This window comes from Patagioenas fasciata, chromosome 11 (assembly GCF_037038585.1).
Source record: "Patagioenas fasciata isolate bPatFas1 chromosome 11, bPatFas1.hap1, whole genome shotgun sequence".
NCBI classification, from domain to species: Eukaryota; Metazoa; Chordata; class Aves; order Columbiformes; family Columbidae; genus Patagioenas; species Patagioenas fasciata.
The window spans coordinates 2,609,427-2,632,980 of record NC_092530.1 but is presented as its reverse complement, the minus strand read 5'-3'; the positions used below and the strand labels follow the sequence as shown (position 1 = coordinate 2,632,980).

Sequence of the window (23,554 nt, the reverse complement as noted above, 5' to 3'; positions counted from 1 at the left end):
CTCTCCATCATTTTTGCCAAGTCTTGGGAAACGGGAGAGGTGCCCGAGGATTGGAGGAAAGCAAATGTCACTCCAGTCTTTAAAAAGGGCAAGAAGGAGGACCCGGGTAATTATAGACCGGTCAGCCTCACCTCTGTCCCTGGGAAAGTAATGGAACAGCTTATCCTTGGTGCCATCTCAAGGCACATCAGGGATAAGAGGGTCATTAGGGGCAGTCAGCATGGCTTTACCAAGGGTAAGTCATGCTTGACCAACCTCATAGCCTTTTATGAGAATGTAACAAGGTGGATGGATGATGGCAGAGCGGTGGATGTGGTCTACCTTGACTTCAGTAAAGCCTTTGACACAGTCCCTCACAGCATCCTCACAGCTAAATTGAGGAGGTGTGGTCTCGACAATAGAGTAGTGAGGTGGGTTGCAAACTGGCTTAAAGAGATAAGCCAGAGAGTGGTGGTCAATGGTGCGGAGTCCAGTTGGAGGCCAGTATCTAGTGGAGTGCCTCAGGGGTCAGTACTGGGGCCAATATTATTCAATATATTCATTAATGATTTAGACGAGGGAATTGAGTGTACTATCAGCAAGTTTGCTGATGACACTAAGCTGGGAGGAGTGGCTGACACGCCAGAAGGCTGTGCCGCCATCCAGCGGGACCTGGACAGGCTGGAGAGTTGGGCGGGGGATAATCTGATGGAATTTAACAAGGGAAAGTGTAGAGTCCTGCATCTGGGCAGGAACAATCCCAAGTTCCAGTATAGGTTGGGGCATGACCTATTAGAGAGCAGTGTAGGGGAAAGGGACCTGGGGGTCCTGGTGGACAACAGGATGACCATGAGCCAGCACTGTGCCCTTGTGGCCAGGAAGGCTAATGGCATCCTTGGGTGTATTAGAAGGGGGGTGGTCAGTAGATCGAGAGAGGTCCTCCTTCCCCTCTACTCCGCCCTGGTGAGACCCCATCTGGAATATTGTGTTCAGTTCTGGGCCCCTCAGTTCAAGAAGGACAGGGAACTGCTGGAGAGGGTCCAGCGTAGGGCAACAAAGATGATTAAGGGAGTGGAGCATCTCCCTTATGAAGAAAGGCTGAGGGAGCTGGGGCTCTTTAGTTTGGAGAAGAGGAGACTGAGGGGTGACCTTATTAATGTTTATAAATATATAAAGGGTGAGTGCCATGAGGATGGAGTCAGGCTCTTCTCAGTGGCAAACAATGATAGGACAAGGGGCAATGGGATCAAGCTGGAACACAAGAGGTTCCACTTAAATTTGAGAAAGAACTTCTTCTCAGTGAGGGTAACAGAGCACTGGAACAGGCTACCCAGGGAGGTTGTGGAGTCTCCTTCCCTGGAGACATTCAAAGCCCGCCTGGACACATTCCTGTGCGACCTCACCTAGGCGTTCCTGCTCCAGCAGGGGGATTGGACTAGATGATCTTTTGAGGTCCCTTCCAATCCCAAACATACTGTGATACTGTGATACTGTGACCCCACACACACGGGGGTGTGCCAGTGTGCGGCTTCCCAGTTTGGAGAAGCAAGGAGGAACTGGAGAGTGCAGGGCTGTGCCAAGGGAGGTTCAGCACCTTGTGCACATGGTGTGGGATGCTGAGGGACCTGGGCTGCTTTGGCCCAGCAGTGCTGGGGAGGCTGCAGCAGTGCAGGAGTAGCCTGAGAGTGCTTGAAGGGTGGTTTCAGAGGCAGTGGAGGTTTTCTGCAGAGTGGGAAAGAGCATGAGAAAGAAATAATGGCACAAAGTGCAGCTGGGGAGGTCCAGGGTGGAGATGAGCAGGAAGGAATGTGACTGGAAGGGCAGTGCTGTGGTGGAGCAGGTCAGCAGAGGGAGTCTGCATCAGCCCAAGGCTTTGTGCTTCAAGGAACAGCTGGGGAGGATGCAGAGATCTCAGCAAAGGGAGGAAGATGCTCAGACAAGAGCAAGGTGGGGCAGCAGGGGGGATGTCTGCAGCCTGCAGGGAGAGAGGTGCAGGGGATGCCACAGCACAGGACAGGCTGTGGTGGAGATGATCAAGGGATGTAAAGAGGCTGAAAGCCCCACCAGACATGAGCTCCTTCTCCCCTTGGCTATGGCTGTTGTCTGCACCTCTGATGCCTGTGAGGAGACACCTTGTCCTTCCAGCACAGGGGCCTCATGGCCTCCTTGTCCCCAGCCAGGAACCTGGGAGGTGTGGGACCATAGTCCTGCCCTTGGCCTTGCACAGCCCCACATCACACTGTCCAGGAAGGGCCCTGAACAATGTGGGAGGAACAGGGTCTGCCTTCCCAGGGCTGGGGGTCAGGGCTTGTCCCTTTGGTTAATGAAACACATTCAGGTTTACTCAGCATCTAAGAGAACTTCACCTTGCTTTTCCTGACCTGTTGTCACTGCATCCCGTTTTCTTCTGTAACCGGACCATGGGGTCAGTTCCTCAGTAGTGTCCCTCAGTGGGACTCATTAACATTGCAAGAAACTTTGGAGTTTGAATCTGACTTCTTGAGAGGTTTCATCAGGTTCCCCTGAGGGTTTGAGGTTCATGGACTCAGCACCAAACCCACCAGAGGGGTCATTAATGCGCCTTGGGCTGCTCCTGTGCTGCTGAGCTGGGCTGGGCTCCTGGGACAGAGGGAGCTCCTGGCAAGCGGCAGCGCTGCAGAGAGACAGCTCTGCCCAGGAGCAGCTCCTCTGCACAGCGCAGCAGGGCTGAGGGCTCTGCCTGGGGATCTCAGGGAGACGAGCAAGGCACTGCCCTGGCTCAGAGAGCTCCGCTGAGCCCCTGCAGAGGACGCGGAGGCCAATTCACACCTGAGTTTTACATACAGGAACACTAAACCAGCCTCCAGGAGCATCCCAAGCCTCTGGAGACACTGGTACAAGCGCAGTTACCCCTGGCGAGTCCCTTCCCACCCGCAGCTCGTGGAAGCCTCACCCAGGGTGCTGGAGAGACCCTCGGTCGGGGCACCGAGGTCCTGGGCTGCGGTCAGCGGTGTCACAGGGTGGTTGGGCAGCTCCTGGCGGGGCTGTTCACGCCGTCTCCTCTGGTGAGCCGTGCTCAGCCGCTGCTGCGCGGTCTCTGGGACAAAGGCAGAGAGAGAAGCTGTCAGAAAAGCTTCAGGGCTTGGGCACTGTGGCCCCAGGCCCAGTGGGGAGGGTGAGGAGACACCTCCCTGATGCAGACGCTGCTGCTGCTGCTCCAGCTGCTCCTGCTGCTGCTGCGGGACCTGCTCCTCCTCTGGCTGCTTTGGGTTTAAAAGCCCAAGTCTCTTTCGCCTTGTGTTCCCTCCCCCTGAGAGGCCCCCAGTCTGGACTTTTCTTTGCTGTACCTTTTAAGTTGTATTTTGTCTTATACTTCAAGTATCTTTTTAAAATGCAAACGCCTGAGACTCTGATACAGGGAACCTGGGGACAAGAACGTTCCTGTGGCAGTTTGTGCACACGAATCCGCGTGTGGCACTGCTTTGCTGATGGAGCTGGGAAGGAAATCCTCGTCCTTCTCTGGAGCCGAAAAACCACATGCGGTGGTTGGAGAAACTGCCAGTTTGACCTGGAAGGACGAAGCCAGAATTTGAGGGCAGAAATCAGTTGCCCCAGGTCCTTAGGTCTGGAGGTTGCTCTGGGATGTTCTTCTGGTTTTTAAAGGCCATGTTCCAGAACACAACGATGCCAAGTGAAGGGTCCAGGCTGTGTTTTCCTCCCCGCGCATTTCCCTGTGTGATCTGCTCTGTGACCCCCCCGTGAGCAGGGGTTGGACTGGGGGTCTGCAGAGGCCCCTTCAGCCCCACCAGGCTGGGATTCTGTGGCTCTTTGACTCTGCACTGCGGTTCCCCAGCACCCCCAGGATGTTCCACAGCCCACAGGCAACTGCAGCTTTTCCTTTTCGGGCCGATTTCTGAAAAACCCCTGGTTCTTGTGCTGGGCTTCACCTCCCGCCCGGGTACCCCGGGATGACAGCGGGGCCTCTCCGGTGCCTTCCGCGGGCTCTGCCCGGTCGGAGCAGCAAGGCCGGCGATGGGGAGGGGTTCCCGGGGAGGGCAGAGCCCGTCCCGCGGGGCTGCGGGGACGTTTCTAGGCAGGCTCCGCGCTAAACAGCCCCGTTGCTAGGGCAGGGGGGCATTCCCAGCCCGGCGCTGCGGTAGACAGACCCGTTGCTACGGCTGCGGGGCCTTCCAGGCCGGACTCCGCGCGGCGCGGCCCCCGTCGCTATGGGAACGGGGCCCTTCCAGTGCGGGCGGCGCGCAGCATGGCGGTGCCCCTGCCGAGCGCGGCGCTGAGCGGCGTCCGGAGCGGGCGGGCGTTCGGCACGGCCGGTGAGTCCCGGGCCGAGGAGCCCCGGTTCCCCTGCGCGGGCAGCGGGAGCCGCTTGGGGCGTGGCGGGGAGAGCGCTCGGGCGGCTGAATTGCTGGCGTGGCCGGCTCGGGGAGGCGGGGGTGGCTCCGGCTCTTCCCGGGCTCTCTCGGCCTCGTCTCTTGGGCTCTGGAGAAAGCGGGAACTCTCTGGCAGCGAAGAGGTGGAGTGAACAACAGAGGCAATGCCGCTGTTCGGCGGCATTTTTTATTTCATCAGCGCTGGGCAGCACTGGTAGACGCTTGCACCTGGGCAGGAACAAGCCCAGGTTCCAGTCTAAGCTGGGGAAGGACCTGTTGGAGAGCAGCGAAGGGGAAAGGGACCTGGGGGTCCTGGGGACAGCAGGGTGACCATGAGCCAGCACTGGGCCCTTGTGGCCAGGAAGGCCAATGGTACCTGGGGTGGGTTAGAAGGGGGTGGTCAGTAGGTCAGAGAGGTTCTCCTGCCCCTCTGCTCTGCCCTGGGGAGACCACCCCTGGAATGTTGTGTCCAGTTGTGGCCCCTCAGTTCCAGAAGGACAGGGAACTGCTGGAGAGAGTCCAGCGCAGCCACCAAGATGCTGGAGGGAGTGGAGCATCTCCTGTGTGAGGAAAGGCTGAGGGAGCTGGGGCTCTGGAGCTGGAGAAGAGGAGACTGAGGGGGACTCATTCCTGGGGATCAATATGGAAAGGGGGGTGTCCTGGAGGCACCCCAGGTTCGTTTAAGGGACAACAGGGTCCAAAACAACTTCTGTTAAACCGGTGAGAAACAGGGTTTTAGCATCCAAAAGTGACTCGAATACAGGTTCGGATACCAGTTGAGGAAAATGATGAAGGGGCAGCAACCAATACGACAGGCGGTGCACAGAGTGCATGCACGTGGCTTCACCAAAACAATGCCGGAGCCGTCCCTGAGTCCGGGAGGAGTCCGCACTTGCCTGAACACGGTGTGGGGTTATTTTGAAGAGATACACGTGCTGTAGTGAGTACGGAAAGTGCACACTCGCGATTCTGCGAGGGTAAATTTATAATACACTCGCAATCCTGCGATGGGCAGTTTCACTCACACCCGTAGCGGCAAGGCAGCGGAGTCTCCATCCCGGGGGGGCTCTCGGCGGCAGCATCTTGCTCGTGCTGCGAGAGACCCGCGACAAATGGGCGGAGTCTTGACGAGAGTCCCGTTTTTTATTGGCTGATCACATCTGACTGTGGGCATTCCAGAAGCTTCTCTGCACCCCCACTCTGGCTGTGGGTGCCCCTGAAGCCTCCAAACATCCCCCACACTGGCTGCGGGCGCCCAGCGGCTCCCTGGCACCTCAGTGCTCCCTTCTCCTAACGGCCCTGGCCAGGGGCTCTGGGGCCAAACAAAAGAAGCTGTAGCAGAGAGAGAGGGAGATGTGTCTACTCCTTCCATGATGAAGGAGGGAGGGGGAGAGAGGGGGGTTTGCACCCTGCCACACCCACTGTCCTGTCCTGTACCCCACTATACTGCCCCTTCACCCTGCATACCCCCTCCCTACCCCCCTGCACCCCAATGTCCTCCACGTGGTGCTGGTGGATGGATCCAGCTCAGCACAGGGTGAGGTGCCCGACTACTCTTCCTGGGCCCCCCCCAAATCCTGCTGTGAACCAGCAGGTCCCAGTACAGCCCAGCACCGCTGTGCCTGCCCAGGGGGTTGCAGCCAGTGGGGGGTACCCAGGAGTGGGTGCTGACAGTTTGGGGGAGCACCCACCTGGCCCCAGCCCAGGGCAGCGTGTTGGGGTGATCCTGGGTCCCCACACCATGACACCCAGCAGCAGCCACTACGTGTGTGTCACAGGGCTGTGCTTGTCCCCCTGTCCCCTGCAGGGCTGGGGACACACACACATACCCAAGCACCTCAGAGCCCCCACCACCCCCTCCCACAGGCATCCCCACTCTGATGCCTTTATCACCCTGAGCATCCTCACCTGCACCCCCATGCTCCTGGACACCAATTTAAGCCCAGCAGCCCCAGTGCTGGGATGTGTTGTGCTCAGCTCTGTTCCCTGTGCCCACTTTGGGGGTTTCCTGCTTTATCTGCCCCCACTTAGGTGTTTTATTTCCCCCTGATGGATGCTGGATGTGCAGTGGGACCTGCTGCTGTTGCCATGGTCCCCCTTTGCTGCCCAGGGTGGGGGTGCTGGGACCACCTGCAGCCCCAGCTCATTTGGGGGGTGATGACTGGCAAACCAGCCTTCCCCCCACCCCGGGGGCACCCATTCTGCCCCCCTCTCTGTGCACTCTAGGTTCTCCCCATCCCTCTTCCCCTCTGCATCCTCTCTCCAGTTCCTCTGATCCCAAATATCACAGCTCCTGTGCTTCCCCCTCACACCCCCCATGCCCCAGATTCTTTCCTGGGTCTCCCCCATTCCTCTTTACCCCTCCAAATCCCCTCCAGCTCCGTTGCCCTCCGCAGGACTTTGCTCCTGTCCCCTGCTCAATCACCTCTATCCCCACCGAGCACCTTCAGCTTGGCTCTGGTCCCTGCATGCTCACTCCCACCCTGTGTGACACCCCCTGCACCGTCCCATCCCTTTCCCCCTCCCCATATACACTTGGATCCTCTCTGAACCCGTCTCCAAGACCCTCCCTGGGTTTCTGTGCCCCCTGCTCTGCTCCAAGCTCCTCTGGGGCCACCCAGACCCCTCTGTCCCTTCCTCTGCTCCCCGTGCAGCAGAGCGGCCTGTGAGAGCTCGGGCAGGATGTGCTCCCCGTGTTCCCCCTGGATGGGACCCTGCCCCACGGTCTCACAGCGAATAGAGCCTGGAAAGAGGCTTTGCTGTCATCCGCTCTGGGTCGCCCATGGCATGGCTGGGCTGGGACAAGCACCAGCCGCCTCCTTCCCCAGGGGAGCTGGAGCTGGTCACATCGTTGTGCAGGTTTTGGCAGTCGTTCTCCTTGCTGGTGTTCTTCAGATGACCTGAATCCCAGAGCACAAAATCTTTCCCATTGAGATTTCTCCCAAACAGGCACGGGTGTCAGAGCCGGCAAGCTCCAGAGTGAGCGCTGTGCTGTCCCCGCGCTGTCCTTTGTCCCTGCGTGAGCAGTGAAAGCCTGGCAGCTGTGTGGGGGTGTTATTTTTCTCTGCTAAAGTGGCTGAAGCATTTCAAAGGGTTTCCCCAGGTGTTCTTGGCAGAGAGCTAAAGCCAGGCACATTTCCCTGGCCTCTGCATCACCCAAGACACTTCAGTTCTGCTTTTCCACCAAGCTGAGTGGTGTCGTCGATGCGCTGGAGGGAAGGGGTGGCATCCAGAGGGACCTGGACAGGCTGGGGGGTCCATGTGAACCTCATGAAATTCAACCAGGCCAAGTGCAAGGTCCTGCACCTGGGTCAGGGCAATACCCAGTACCAGCACAGACTGGGGGAGGATGGATGGATGGATGGATGGATGGATGGATGGATGGATGGATGGATGGATGGATAGCAACCCTGTGGAGAAGGGCTGGTGGGTGACAAAAGGGGCATAAGTCCGCAATGTGCATTTGCAGCCCAGAGAGCCAAGTGTCTCCTGGGCCACATCACCAGCAGGTGGAGGGAGGGGATGCTCCCCCTCTGCTCTGCTCTCCTGGGGCCCCCCAGAGAACCGAGTCCAACTCTGGGTTGTCCGGCACAAGACAGACATGGACCCCAGGGGCTCTGTCCCTCTGTCACCAGTGCTGCCTCAGTCCCACCCTGCTCCCTCCAGCATTTTAGAACGATGCTAAAACCCAACCTGTGGCTGGTGATGCCAACCCAGGCGATGTGTGGGTCAAAAATCACCATCACATATATTAACCCTCCTAAAACCAACATGGAAATGGCAGATGTTTGTGCCTCCTTGTGTGGATGCAGCTCTGGCTGCCTCGTCCCGCATCCCACCCTTTCAGCTCCAGGACAGACCCCACACTGGTGGCCCTGCCTGCATCTCCCGTCCCAGAACAGCCAAAGGAGCCGCTTGTTTTGGCCTCCAACTGGCTGATTTAGCCTGGTTCCCTTTCTCCATGAAGGATAAAACGCGGTGCTGAGGCTCCGGTGTCAGTCCCAGCCTGTGCCTACCCTTCGTTGTGTGTCATTTCATGTGATTTTGATCACATCCTTGAAAACAAAAAGAACCTCCAACCCACTCAGTCTCAGCCCTCCCAAGGCAGAGATATTTCCGCGTGGTGAACGCTCCCATGCAAATTCTCCCATGTCCTATTTTAGGTTTCTCGCCGGCACTGGCTGCAGACAACTGCGCTGGAGCTCCTGTCAAGCCTTAGACAAGGGTCTCAGGGATATGGGTCAGTGCCAGGGGTGGGTTATGGTTGGGTTCCATGATCTTGAGGGTCTTTTCCAACCAAAATGATTAATGAGTTTTTAGGGTTTATCCCAAATGATGGGAACCCCCGGTTCCAGCTCTGCTCTTTACCAAATACCTTTTAGAGGCTGAAGAGGAAGGAGACGCAACACCTCAGCATACGGAGGGTCTTCCCCAAAGCTTCCCAGTGTCCCTTCTGTCTCCTCTGCACATCAGGGCAGGGCACAAGGGACAAAGTACCACCAGCACGCTCTGAAAGGTCATCATTTCTACCAACTGCAACCTGATCTGGGTGAAGATGTCCCTGCTCATGGCAGAGGTTGGACTGCATGAACTGTGAAGGTCCCTTCCAACCCAAACTGTTCTGTGAGTCTGATGGCTGCACTCCAGTGGCGGGGATTCAGTTCAGGAGGGACCCAGGTTTTCAGGAATGCGGACCCAGGAGTTTGGGAGAGAGGACCCAGGAGTCCGGGAAAGGGACCCAGGAGTTCAGGCGGGGATTCAGGTCAGGAGGGACCCAGGAGTTCGGGAAAGGGACCCAGGAGTTCGGGAGAGAGGACCCAGGAGTTCAGGTGGGGATTTAGTTCAGGAGGGACCCAGGAGTTGGGGAGGGACCCAGGAATTTGGGAAAGGGACCCAGGAGTCCTGGAGAGGGGACCCAGGAGTTCGGGAAAGGGGACGCAGGGGTACCCCTAAGGACCCAGTAGTTGGGGGGGGACCCAGGAGTGCCCCAAGGGACCCAGGAGTTCGGGAGAGAGGACCCAGGCGTCCGGGCGATCCCGCTGCGTGGCCACGCCCCCCATCACCCCGCCCCCCTCTCCTTGGCCACGCCCCCTCCGCCCCTGCACCGCGCGGCCTCCCCGGAGCCGAGCGGGCTCCGTCCCTCTCCTCCCCCCCCGCCCCCCCTGTGCCCCGGGTGCCGAGTTCGAATCCCCCCGCAGCCGCCTCCTCCCCCCGCTCCCTCGGTGTGCGGGGCCTTGCGGGAGCGCTGCGTGCGGGGCAACGCGGGGCGGGAGCCCCCGGCGCCCCCGGGATGCGTGAGGGCGGCCGGCAGGGCCTGCGGCTGAGAGGAATCAACCTGACAAGAGGTTTTGTTCCATGGAACAGGACAGGATGGGTCTTCCCTGAATATCGCTGGATCTCTTACAGTTGGATTAATATTAGGATGGCAACCAGCCCTGTAGCCATAGAACTCTTGTAATCAGTAACCAAACTCTTTTCTTAAAGCTGACATAGATTTATGGTATATTCTTACAAGGCAGGTAACTGTAACCGAGCCTTATTCTTAAGGTGGACATAGATTTACGATATATTCTTTTAAAGTTGGTACCGTAGAAAATAACTGATAATTGTAGCATCTTTTAGATAGAAAGTTTGTGTTATTATAGGTGTGGAATATTCTAATGGTTGTCAGGGGTGTAATGAATGTGTATGTGACTGACTTGTATAATAAGGTATGGTCTGAATCAGCTGTTGGAAGCTTTGGGTGCGAACCCCTGGTTTCCCAGCGCTGGAATAAAGCACCGCATGGAACTGTGCCCGTGGTTCTGTGTCCTGATTGCTGACATTAGCACAAATCACAACTGCATTTTTCACATCCTCCTCCTCCTCCTCCTCCTCCTCCTCCTCCTCCTCCCGCTCCTGTCCGGGATGTGCAGCTGCAGCAGGCTCAGTGCCAGGGCCACGGGCTGCAGGGGCACCAAGAGCGGGGCCGCAACCGAGCGGGTCCAGCAGAGCCTTGGGGAGGGCTGCCCTTGGAGCAGGGCCGGAGCTCCAGCCCTCTCCCTGCAGGCCTTTCCCTGCCCCCCCAGCGCTCACCCACTGCCCAGCGCAGCCTCCACAGCCACCAAGGAAACACCCACAGCGTGAGACCCAGCGGTTTGCAGGGGGGGCTTTACTGATGGGGGCAAGAGCTGGTGCCAGCAGCCTGGCCGGCACTGGCGCTCGTCACGCCGGAGAAGGCTCTTGCTGGACGTCTCTCTCGCGAGCCTCAGCGCCTGAGACGGTCTCCTGGCACTGGCTGACGTGGAGCAGATCCGCTCTCCAGAGCTGCGGAGTTGAGTACAAAGCTCCGCAGTCTTGTATGCACAGAGGTGCAGAGCAACAAGTCTGGTCAGGACACCTGTGGTGGGATCTGCTGCTGTCTGGAGAGAGCAGGTCCAGGTCCCTGGGGTGCAGTCCCACCCTGCTGCTCTCCGTGCCCCAAGGGCTGTCAGGAAAACACCCTCTTTGCCCAGCTCTGGCCTGAAGCTGGCCCACAGCCCCTTTTGCAGAGGCGAGCACTCCAAAAGGCAAACACTCAACTGGGAATGCTCTTTCCCCAGTTGTTTTTCACGGCCTGCGGTACCTGGGCCTCCCATTGCTCTGGCTCTTTTCTCCAGGCCTTTGGCGGTGCCACTGCTGCGCTTCTGCTCTATCTTGCTGCACAAGGACTCCCAGAGCTTGCGTGTTTCCTCCTCCGTGCACGCGCGGGGCTGCGCCTGCAGGACCACGGCAATGCAGCAGCAGGCAGTGTTGGTGTCCCTGGCAGGGGCTGGGGGGATTTCAGCGCCCCCCTCCCTCCTGCCCCTTCTTTTCAGCCTCTCCATCAGCCCTGCTTTGCTCACGGTCCCGACTGCAGAGCCTTTTTGCACTGACCCCGAGCCAAGGGAGCGCGGGGCTGAAAGCAACCCGGCTGCTTGCTGTCCCAGACCAGCCTGGCCGCACCGTTGCGCCGTCGCCATTACAAACGCCACCACATCGAGCCTTGGGGACGTACCGGTCCTGCCCTCCTCTCCCCCGCCTTGGCAGGGGGTGCAGCCTGGGGTGCAGCTTCCCGCAGGTGTTGGCTGCTGCCTGCCTCTTTCCCCGACCGTTCCCAGCGCAGCACGGCCAGCTCGCTGCAGACACACAGCGGGAGGAGGTGGTGTGAGCACAGGAGCGCGCTCCAGCCGGGCTCCCAGCTGGGCGCCAGCCGCGGCCGCAGGAGCGGCTCTGCCGAGAGGCCGGTGCCAGGAGAAGCGGCTCTCTCCCGCGGGGCTGCGGGGAGCAGGAGGAAGGGACTGCGGGAGAGGAAGCGCTGCCCGTGTCCGGAGAGATTTACCACTGGAGCTTGTCCTGCAGATCCAGCTGCTCATCCCTCTCCCCTCTCCTCTTGCGGGCCACCTGCCCCAGGATGCAGGTCACCACCTCCCGCAGGGCCCGGTCTGTCCGTGGGGAAAGGCTCCTGCAACAGCAAGGACAAAGTCTCCCTGACTCTGCAGCTGGGACCGTCCTGCCTCTTCCCACACTCAGCCCCACAGCTATGCGGCCCCGTTCTGCCCCACAGCCCCCTGGAGGCAGGAGGGGTTTCAAGCCCCTGCTCTGGCCCCTGCCGTGGGGTCTAACCCAGCCCGTTCCCGTGGCTGCAGAAATCCCCGGGCGCCCTGTGCAGCCCCGTGGCTCGGGGGTTGGCTCCCTGTACCCACCACCTCTGGCTCACCCCCCACCGCTCCAGGGCTCGGCTGGAGCGGGCACACTCGTACCGCTTCGGGGGGACGCTGTTGTCCTCAGGGACTGTGGGGGGCTCTTCTCCGGCCTCTTCCCAGTCCTCCATAATGGTCCTGATCTCCAGCAGGTCACAGCTGGACTCGTCTGACTCCACGCTGCTCGGGGAGCTGTCTGAGGAGCACTCGGGGGAGCTGGATTCCTGCACAGGAGGAGACTCTCACACAACAGCCCCGCACCCGGAGGGTGCTGCTTCCCAGCACGCAGACCCCAGAACACTTCTGGATGGACCACAGGGGACAGGGAGAACCGGGAGAAGGAGCTTAGGAGGCCCTGGGGTGACCTCTGAGTGTCACCAGGGTTTCACTGCAACTCTGTGTCCCCCTTCTTGCTCAGGAAGGGCAGCATCACCCGCCCGGCTCTGCTGCAGCAACGCTGCTGTGACGGCTTGGGTGCCAGAGGTGCTTTGCGGTCTCAGCCGCCCCGCGGGAGAAAGTGCTCTTCTTCTGCAGGAATCCCAAGTACCTGGCTCCTCTGCATCTCTTCTGGGTTTTCTGCCTCTCCTTCCACACCGGGTGTCTCCTTTTCTGCCTCGGCCTTTGCTTTCATTGCTCCGGCTGACGGCCGTTTACTTTTTTCCCCTACCGCCGCCTCTTTTTTCTTCTTTTCCTCTCCTTCCAGGAATTTCTGGATATACTGTGGAAGCTTCTCCTCTTTCTTCTTCTGCCGTTTATTCTGGAGGCCGAATGAAATGCAATAGCAGGCAGCATTAGTCTGTCCTGCCACGGCTGAGCTGTTTTCCTCCCTTCCCTCCCTTCTCTTCTGCCTCGCTGTCCACGCTGGTTTGCTCCCAGGTTCCCGCAGGCTCCACCGAGGAGCCCGTCTGGAATGACCAGGGAGATCAGCCACCACCGGGCTACAAACCAGCCGGCAGCTGGCGAGCCCAGACAAGCCCTGCAGCCACCGGGCCGACAGAAACAGCCCCATGTGAGGGCTCTGGGGGTGTTTCCAGGCTGCTGGAAGTGACAAGTATATTCTCAACTGACAGTGACCCGCCTCTCTCCAAGCAAACACCAAAGCAACCGGTCAGTGGTCCCGTGAACACCCAGTGAAGAATCTTGTGAGCACCGGCATGTGTGGAGCAACGCTGCTCTACAGTCCAGTAGGATGTGCTCCTGCAGCATCCGGTGTCGGGTACCTTTTCTCTCCTCTCAATGGCTCTGGCTATGAAGTCCACTTCTCTGGGTGCAACCAGAGGCGGTAGCTTTCCTTTCTCCTCCTTTTCCTTCAAGCAGCTCCTCTGGATGACCGGTAGCTGCCTGCAAAGACACAACAGGGCGTGTTGGCAGGAGCGCAGGAGGAGCTGGTTCTGCATCCTGTGCTTCCAGGTGGCGCCCCTGCTTCTGCAGCAGAACGGGCTCTGCTCACAGCCTTGTGATCAAGTCCCCAGGCACAGAGAAGATCCCAAGCTGTCAGCCTCGGATGTGCCCAACAGCCCCCCTGCAACCCAGGATGCCCAGGTCTTGGCCCTCTCTTGCTGGAGCACCCAGAGGAACAGGGTCCTGTGCCCGGAGATAGCGCTACGCCCTGTACGGGCAGGTTGGGCGCTGGGGACACAGTGTCAAAGGGAGGAGGACGCGACCCCACAGAAAAGCCATCCTGCCACTGAGCTCTCCGTAAGACAGGCGTCAGCGCAGAAGAGGCTCCTGGTTGCTCAGGGCAATCCTCTGCAGTAACTAACTGCAGAACTCTGTTCTCAGCAAACAGAAAGGCCAGGCTCATTTCAACCTGAAGGGAAAGCCAAAATGACCTTCTGCTCCTGGAACGAGCCTTTGCACTTGGCTACTCAAGACATCTGCACATCGGAAGGGAAGAAAGAAATGGTGGTGCCAGCAGAGTCTGCCAAGAAGCTGCAGACACTGCCATGAGCAAGAAACCGTGAGTCAGTGGGACGTGGGCAAAGCGCACGTGGGGTGTTTCCGGGAGGAACGTCTCGCTCCCACAGAGACCGGAGCAGGGGGCCACGCTCACCCGTTTATGCGAGTGTCTCACCTGGCGCGAGGCTCACTCCCCTCGGCTTTCTGACCCTGCTCCGGCTTCACAGTCAGGGCAGGTAACCGATGTGGAGGAAGCCTGGCTCGACGGAGGAGGCGCTTCCCGGCAGCATCCTCTAGAAACGGGAAAGGAGACGGTTCTTCAGAACAGCATCTCGGTGTTGTTCTGGGAACCGGGTGCCACTCGTGTGCCAGTTCCAAGGAGAGTGACGTGCGGGTCTGCTCAGGGCTGTGGTAACACTGGGGAAGGTGGTCCTTTTCATCCCTTTGGGGGAAAGCCATGTTTCCTGGGAGGTCTTAGGCCTTTTCTGACACTGGTTTTTCATCCAACGCCCCATGCCCACAGTGCACCGTTATTCCCTGGGGAAGACTGTTTGCATGGCTTTCTCTCATCCGTGCGCTGAAACGGGGGCTTCCATGGCAGATACTGGTGCTGTCCAGGAGTCATTCTGGGGAGGGGAATCATTTATCTCACGGGAACCCGGCTCTGGGGTTTCTGCCTTGGTCCCGTGCACACAGATTTGCTGCTGGGGCAGGTTCACACCACAGGCCGTCACCTTTTCCCTTCACACGTCCGTTCAGGTCTATCAGCGCTGGCACTTTGGGCACGGTCTCAAGTTGGTACCTGGCAGAGGAAGAAGGCAGCAGGCTGAAGAAAGGACACCACGTTGTTTCCCACCGCAGCCCAACCCGGAGGGACGCAGCAGAAGCTCCAGTGCCGGGAGAGGCCCCGTCAGCCTGTGCCCGCGTTTCTCCATCCTTCCCTGAGAATGGCCGTCCTCCCACAAAACCCCCTTGCTGCTGCTGGGGAAATGACTCTGCTCATCGCGCACATGGAGAGCATAGTATTATCTAGTGCTCTGGTTTTCTAAGACGCCTTTGAATTCTGATCTTGCCCTCCGAGTTCCTTGTAGAGCCTTGCAGATTAACGTTTCCGGACCTAAGAGCAGTCTCTCCCAGAGAGGAAAGAAAAGGAGCAGGAGAAACGTAGCGGGAAATGTTGCCTAAATGCGTCTCTAGGTCCACAGCAGGACAGATGCAGAAGCCGTGCCACTGTCCCCCGTTCCTCCAAGTGAAGTCAAACGTACCATGGCAGGATGACAACACGTCCAGAAGAGGTCTGGGAAGCAGCGGTGTCATGGCGTGAGATGACCGAGTCCCTCATCTCCGGCATCTGCAACAAGGACAGAGGCGGATGACGGGAGGAGCGGACGCTGGGAAGGGCCGGCTGCTCGCTCCGCCTCAGCCCAGCGCCAGCAAAGAGCCAGGGCCGCCCAAGGGCTCTGGGCTCAGCAAGCCTTGCCCTGCCTGTGCCTCTGCTCCCGGCCCCCAGAGTGGGGCACGCAGCGCTCCCCGCCATCAACGCCGGCCTTTTCTCTCAAAGGGCAGCTCCTCTGGGGGCGGCTCTTGCAAAGCCGGGCCATTGCACGCCAGGGAGGTGCTCTGCAGAGAGCCTGCTGTGCTCTAGAGCTCCAGGAGCCCAGGGGCTGAACGAGGCATGGCCGGCCAGGGGAAAGCAGCCCCCAGAAAGCATTTCAGAAGCAGCAGGAGTGGCGCTGGGAAAGTGAAAATCCTACCTCGAGAAGAGCTTGCAGCATCTTGCCAGCACCATTCAGCCTTTCCAGAAAGTCTAAGTAAAATCTCATTTTCACGTCTTTTCCCTGGACAATCAGCATGCCCACGTCCCTCCAGATGATGGCAACGTTCTGCCCGTTCTCTACGCAGGCATGGAAAAGGTGCGTGGTCCTTTCCATGTAGAGCTGCACGGTGCCCTCAGAGACAGCGTTCTCTGAGGCTATCTGAGCATACGGCAGTTGCTCGAAATCTTGGTGGCCTGAAAGACGAGAGAAGAGGAACACATGAGCTTGCAGACCTGCTGGGCAGGCTACAATCAAAGGTCTGCAGCCTCCAGGCCCTCGGGCAACACTTTGGTACTGGGCTGTCTGGCTGGGCCAGCGCCTCTGAGGAGACGCTCGGCTTGTCCCTTCCTCTTAAAGCGGACAGTGAGGTGCGGAGCAGACAGCGGTGGCTTCTCTGATAAAGAAAGGGAAACACAGAGTCTTAGGCACTTGGTGGGAAGAAGAGTGACTGCGGGACAAAGTGGGGAGATAGGCGCCAGGTCCCAGGGCAGCTGGAGGGTGCCAGCCCACACTCGGTGCTGTCTTTGTCTTTAGAGAGAAACGCACCCCAAACACAGCCCCAAGCTCTTGGTGCTCCCCGGGGTCCCACAACAGCTGCCCCAAAGGCAGCAGTGACCAGAAGGCGCAGGTGTCCCGCCAGTGGCTTTTGGAAGGAACCGTCTTTCCCCCCTGGGTTTCCCCTGCTTTTCCCCCGTGCAAGGAGGCTGAGGGAGCTGGAAGAGCCCCGGCATTTGCCTGGACGAGGTCTAGAGCAGCGGAAAGGGGGAGCAAGAGTTGAAGCATCATGGAACCAGAAGACACCACCCCAAGGAAGCTGTGAGGGACCCTGTTGTTGAAGCAGGACAAAGAGAGTGCGCTCTTAGCTGCATTGTCCTCTGGTGATTCTTTAAAACAAACAGCTGGGCAGGGTCCTTCCACAGCCGGCTGGTTTTGTCGAGTGGAGCTCTTGGCAGGGCCGCGGTGGGTGGTTGGTGCTCCCCTCAGTCACCTCTGGAGAGCACAGCACCCCTCCCACCCTGCTCAAGGCCAGCGCCGCTTTCACGCTGCTCACCAGGAAAGTCTGTGCAAGCACAGCGGAGCTCACGGTCCTGCGCAACAGCCTTTTCAGGTTGAAACACGGGTCTCTCCACGATCACCAGATCCTGCTCGCTGAGGGCTACTCGCTTCGTGACAACCGCAAAAGTCCCGATTCCGTGAATGCGGACAGCCTGGAACAGAGGAGATGGCGGATGGGAAGAAGCCTTGGAGGGGCAGACGGGTGACTTGTCAGAGGAGGCTGATGGTGCTTAGTGCCCTGCCCTGGCCTGAGGTACAAAGGAGCAAGATGGGCTCCTTGGGAGAACACAAACAGGGGCTGCGCTTTTCCCTCGCACCCCCCTTCAGCTACGAAGAACCAAATAGGTGAGGGAAAGCTGACAAACACCCTCTGGCTCAATCAGATAGAAGGCAGGGGGTTCCCACGCTTGGAATAAATCCAGATGTGTCCCAGGCTTCCAGGTTTTCACATGCAACTCTGACGGGGGGACCTTCTTGTACATCTGAATGGACAGAGAAGGTGTCCATGTCACGGTGTGCATTGCAGTGTTGTGCTGGGGCGTTGCTCCTGCTTTCAACGCAGGGGAAGAACAGCTGCACCCCATGGCAAAGGGCTGTCAGGACTTGATCAGCGTTCATCAGGGTGTGAGGGGAGAAGGAGGTGAGGCCCACCTGGTGGAGAGCCAGCTGCAGGCTGAGGTGATACGATGTGCTGGCCCAAATCTTAGCGAACTCTGGAAGAACAAGGGAAAGACCCGTCATGCTCTGAGGCAGCAAGCTCAAGACCATTCGGCCCACTCCTGTCCAAGGAGCGATGCATCTTTCACTCAGGCATTTCAGGTGGTCTCTCTCCAGCCCGGCAAGAACCAAGGGACACCTCATGCTGCCTCCAAGGGGCTCCTTTCCTTGCGGGTGCAGCTCTCCAGGGTGTGACCCACTCCCACGGGAAGCCGGCAGTGCTCTGCCCTGCCCGCGGGGGCACGGGGCTGCGCTCCACGCGGCTCTCGGAGGCTCAGGGCAGGCCCTGGTGTCTCCCCAGCAGGGGCCGGTTTTGCCGGGTCACATCTCTGAACACACAGAGCCCACGTGGCCCACGAGCACCTTCAGCTCTTCCATTCAGATGTGAGCTCAGCGTGGGCAATGCCCAGCGCCAGGCAAGGGCAGCCCCTTGGGGTCAGGGGCTTCTGCCTGGGCTGCCCCAGGAAGGCAGGGGCCACGTCAGCGAGGGAACCAGGAGCCCTGGCTGCCACATCAGCCCCTCAGCCCTTTGGGATGGTCAAGCAGGTCCCTCCTTGCACTCACCACTCCTGAGCAACCACCCCCCACAGTCCTCGGGTTTCCATGCCTGATTTCAGAGATGTCCTTGACCCAGACACACATGTGAAATTGGGCCTGAAGGCCTTACCATAACGCTCCAGCTTCTCAATAGTTGGGCTCAGGTGAGGCTGCAAGAAGAGCTGTCTTGCCATCTTCGTTCCACTCCTGCTTCAAGTCAACAACTGCAGAGAGTGGCTGGACAATGGCTTTACTGCTTCTCCTTGTCCTCGTCCTTCTCCTCCTCCTTCTTCTCCTGATCCTTCTTCTCCTTCTCCTCCTCCTCCTCCTTCTTTTTCTCTCTCCTCCTCCTCCTTCTCCTTCTCCACCCTTCACCCTCCTTGGTGCTGTCCTGCTCCCTCTCTCCGCCTTCTCCTCCTCACTGCAGAGCAGCTACTCCAGAGCAGAGCGGTGCGAGAGCAGCTCTCAGCACTTGGAGTCCACTCGGCCTCACCGGGTGAGTGGGGCAGACGCTGGTCACGACAGGGACAGGGGGGCTGTCACCACTGTGACGTGTGGCTGTCCCACTGTGACCCCGGACCGTGTCACAGAGGGGCTGCACACACCCTCCCCCCAGGCCCTGCCAGGGGCTCTGCAGTGGGCAGGGGCTTCCGGGAGCTGCCCCCACCCCACTGTCTCCTGAGCGGGAGGGGTTTCCCCAGGCCACCCCTGCCATGTCCCCACATGGGGACACCGGGCTGCAAGGGCCGATGGGCTTCCTTCCACCCTTCCCCGCTTCTTCCTGCCCCTCTCACCCAACGTGTCTGCAGCGGGGAGCGCAGCTGCCCTGCCTGGCGCAGCTTGGGCAGGCGATGGCTGCTCACACCGGCTTTGGAGCCGGCTGCACCCCTCTCCCACCGGCCCCGGCAGCACCGGACCTGCTCCCACACGGGTCCCGCTGCAGCTCCCGCTGCTCACGGTTCCCAGTGCCATGGAGAGGACTGCTCTGATTTGCTGAAGGTGCTGAGGGGGGTGCCGTTGCCAAACTCGGGGAGGGGGTTCGGGCTGCCGAACCAAACAGGGTGGTGATGGATGGCCGCTGCTCCCTTGGTGTTCCCAGGAGAGAGGCCTGTCCATGCAGCAGCACTCGCGGTGCCCTAGGGCTCATTAACGCTCCGTGCCACAGGTCGCCCGGCTCCAGGCCGCCCGCCTGGTCCCACGGGCCGTCGAAGGGCTCAGGGTCGATAACTCTTGCGGGAATGGCAGGGTGTGCGGTTCCAGCTAAAGGGCCTTGGACAGATTACACGGAAGTGTTTTCTATGGGTGTAAGACGTGATGGCCCAGACCGGTGAGAACGATATCTCGGGTCAGAAAACCACCCCCGTGTGTGCGATGTGTGAATGTTGGGCCTGGGCGTGTGAACGAGTGGGTCGGAACGCCGCCCACAAGATACGCATGGGAACGTGACTGAAACCAGTCACAATAGGAGTGTGGTGTGTTTAGAATAACAATTATTGAACAAAGTCATTTGTCTAACCTCTTAGCCCAAGCTCATCCCTGTAAATCTATAAATGGAGAACCGTTAATAAAAGAGAGCTCAGCTCTGCCCGGCTCTGCTCTTGCTGCCAACAAGAACCCTGTGCCTGTGCGCCCCGTCTGCGTCTGTGTGAATCGTTCCTCATCGCCACAACGCTGACAATCCTTTTCTCAGAACCCTCCGGGTCCCCAGCACCCTCCTGTCTCGTCCTCCCTAACAATGATTCAGTCCCCATTCCTCCCCGTCTGCACAAAAACGTGGTTTGCAGGTCACCAAGCTGGGGACCCATCCCTGGGGCCGCACAGGCAGTGCCTCGGCCTTTCTGCCTTGTGGAGCTGTGGATTTTCTTGAAGAATTCCTTGCCAGATTCAGGCAAGCGTATATCTGTAAGATAATTTCTCTCTAAACACGTGGGTGTATTTTTCCTGGGGTTAGGGACTGTAATAGACTTAACGATATATTTGTTAATCAAACCGGTCTAAATGGATATGTTATCAGTGGCTGTGAAACCTGAGCGTGTGATATTAGTATATGCTGCCATTAAACAATGCAGCCTGTATGTAGTCTTTGTAAAAAACTTGTTCCACAGATACGTGTAAAAGCCTAATTTAGCGTACCCTGCAGAACATTCAGGAAGAGACTGACAGAGAGAAGGGCCCAGTTGCATCCTTGTGTGAACGGGATAACGGGGTCTTCAGCACAAAGCGGGAGGAAAACCAGCTCAAGGCCTTGGAGCCCTGGCCAAACCCAGCGTGCTAGGCCAAAGATAAGAAATGCACAAAAGAACGGACCGCAGCCTTCATCCAAAAGACCCCCGCCCGTGACCACCCGCAGACACTGCGCAGGCGCAACAGGAAGGAGCCAGAGCTGAAGACTATAGATATAATTCCTTGGAACTCATTTTAATAAGAACGGCCTTTTCGAGGAAAAGTTATGAATGTGTGTAGGCGTTCCCGGAATAACCATGAATACGTAATCCTTTGCCACATGTAACCAAGCTGGCCGCTCCTGGAAAGGCGCCGTGGTGCAGCGCAGGCTCCCCGGCCGCCCAGCGCTCTTTTGCCCGCTTGCTGCAATAAATTCTAAGCAATTTATTCCGACGAGTGCGTGCTGTTTATCGTGATCGTCTGTAACACCGTGCACGTTTGCACGCGCACTTTCCGTGCTTAACACAAGCACGTGTATCAATTATTTCCTCGCACAATCGCGGGTGTGTTTTCCTCACCTGCTTCCGCACAAGCACGTGTAACTTTCCGTGCACATCTGCACGTGTATTAACCCTCACAGGATTGCGAGTGTATTGTAAATTTACCCTCGCAGAATCGCGAGTGTGCACTTTCCGTACTCACTACAGCACGTGTATCTCTTCAAAATAACCCCACACCGTGTTCAGGCAAGTGCGGACTCCTCCCGGACTCAGGGACGGCTCCGGCACTGTTTTGGTGAAGCCACGTGCACGCACTCTGTGCACCGCCTGTCGTATTGGTTGCTGCCCCTTCATCATTTTCCTCAACTGGTATCCGAACCTGTATTCGAGTCACTTTTGGATGCTAAAACCCTGTTTCTCACCGGTTTAACAGAAGTTGTTTTGGACCCTGTTGTCCCTTAAACGAACCTGGGGTGCCTCCGGGACACCCCCCTTTCCATATTGATCCCCAGGAATGTGTCCCCCCTCAGTCTCCTCTTCTCCAGCTCCAGAGCCCCAGCTCCCTCAGCCTTTCCTCACACGGCAGATGCTCCACTCCCTCCAGCATCTTGGTGGCTGCGCTGGGCTCCCTGCAGCAGTTCCCTGTCCTTCTGGAGCTGAGGGAGAACTGGACACAACATTCCAGGGGTGGTCTCCCCAGGGCAGAGCAGAGGGGCAGGAGAACCTCTCTCATCATCTTGCACAATAACGCCCCCAAACTGAGCAGTTTTGCCAAAAAGAAATTGCAAATCTTCCAAACTCTCGCAAATAAATTTGTAATTTAACCAAAAAATGCGCAAATCTTGCCTCAAAATACTAATTTCCCCCCCAATTGCAAATCTTGCCCCAAAACCTTGCAATTTTGCGCCAAAATCTACAAATCTTGACAAGAAAATCCGTAATTTTGCCCAAACTTGGCAAATTTGCAAAAAAATTTATAACCTTTTTGGGGGAAACACTCATTTTTTGATCCATTTTTTTGGGGGAAACACATTTTTTTATTAGAAACAAGTGCATATTTTGGGGAAAACCCCAATTTTAGGGCCATATTTGGGGAGAAACACCCATCTTTGGACCCATTTTTGGAGGGTGCACACAGTTTTGGGTGCACTCATTTTTTTGGGGGGGGAAAAACAACTTTTGGGCCCACATTTTGTGGGCAAACACCATTTTTTGGACACATTTTTGGAATGAAACACCCATTTTCAGTCCCATTTTTCGTGGGGTAGTACCCATTCTGGAGGGAACAAGACCCATTGTTTTGGGAAAAAACCAATACTTCCAATACTTGAGGTCCATTTTTGGGGGAAAACACTCAGTTTTGCGGGGAACCCATTTTTATGGGGAAAAAGCATTTTTGGGGCCCATTTTTTGGGCAAAGTACACAATTTGGGGGTGTCCTGGTTTTGTCACAAACCAGACCGGGTCTCTTTCAGTGATTTTCTCTCAGCTAAGCTCTTCTCGGTCGCTGTACCTTTCTGGGTCAGCCTGCCTATTTTTCCCAGGATGCCCGTGGCGCCGAACTGGAACTCGCCTCCAACCCTCGTCATCTTTTCGGTCCCCTAGCGGTGCCCGACAGCGACAGGGCAGGGGCTGTCTCAGGTCCTCCCCCTCTGCCCAACAGGGCAGGACTCCATCGCCTTTGGGGGTGTCCCCTGGAGCCTCTCCGAGTGGCGCCAGCAGCTCCGCGCTCAGCACCAGCGGGTGCGGCCCCTCCTGAGGGGATGGGGGATGAGGGGGCGGGGCCACCGGCCGGCGGCGCGCGGGGCTGAGGCGGCGAGCTGCGATTGGCCGGGCGGGACGCAGCGGCCGTTCCCGCCTGAGCCTTGGGGCGGAGCCAGAGCGGGAGTGCGGGGGGCGGCCGGGCCAGGAGCCGCCCGCAGAGCGCCCGGAGAGCGGGCTTCGGGGACTCTGCCCGGGAACGAGCGGCAGGAGGAGAGGAGACGGCCCCAGCGGTACCGGGTGAGCTTCTGGCTGGAGCCTGGGAGCTGTTCCTCCCAGCGAGGGCTGTCGGGCACTGAACGGGCTGCCCAGGGCAGGGCTGGAGCCGCCATCCCTGGAGGGGTTTCCACAGGAGCTCCTGAGGGCCGTGGGCAGTGCCGGGGGGTTGTGCTTGGACTCCAGCACCTTCAAGGTGTTTGACACCCAAAGGGATTCTGTGGCACACTCAATTTTCACATTGCCATGGAGCCCGGAGGTCCCAGCGGGGTTTGGATCAGCGTGTTCTGGAACATTCTCAGTGGTCGGGTCTGTGTGCAGAGTGTGGTGGGAACGAGAAGAGAGGAGATGGAGAGAACAGTGGGGAGGTGGAGGAGCAGGAGTGGAGGTGAATACCAGAGAGAGCGAGTGTGTGCGGATCAGCAGTGATCACCCCAAACCTGCCCCGCAAACACGGCACCCAAAATCCTGCACCCCAAAATACTCTTCCCAAACCTGCACCCCAGATCCTGACCCCAAGCCCTGCACCAAAACCCTGCCCCTCAATCCTGCACCCCCAAATCCCCCACCCTGATCCTGTCTTCCCAAACCCTGCACCCCAAATCCTGCACCCCCAAATTCGGCCCCACCAAACTCTGCACCCCTAAACCCTACAACTGAAACCTTGCACCCCCTAATCCTGCCCTCCCTACCTTCCTGAACCCCGAAACCTGCACCCCAAACCCTGCATTCCCAAATCCTTCCGTCCTATACCCTACACCCCTAAACCTGCCCCCAAACCCTGCACCCCAAAGAATTCCCTCCCAAACCTTGCACCTCCAAACCTTGCACCTCAAAGGCCT

General features: G+C 58.3%; 1 long non-coding RNA gene and 1 pseudogene across 3 annotated transcripts; both read left to right on the top strand.

The window, feature by feature from the left end:
• The first annotated feature begins 4,177 nt into the window (after positions 1 to 4,177).
• LOC139828821 (uncharacterized) lies at positions 4,178 to 10,140 on the top strand. Of its 3 annotated transcripts, XR_011740811.1 has the most exons (3): positions 4,186 to 4,289; positions 8,729 to 8,969; positions 9,711 to 10,140. It is a non-coding gene; the product is annotated as an uncharacterized lncRNA (long non-coding RNA). The 3 variants fall into 3 exon arrangements; XR_011740809.1 differs by having other exon boundaries at positions 4,178 to 4,289; positions 8,729 to 10,140; XR_011740810.1 differs by having other exon boundaries at positions 4,180 to 4,289; positions 8,510 to 10,140.
• A 12,484-nt stretch (positions 10,141 to 22,624) lies between these two features.
• Positions 22,625 to 23,554, top strand: part of LOC136115912 (procollagen galactosyltransferase 2-like) — a 41,954-nt pseudogene continuing 41,024 nt past the window's right edge.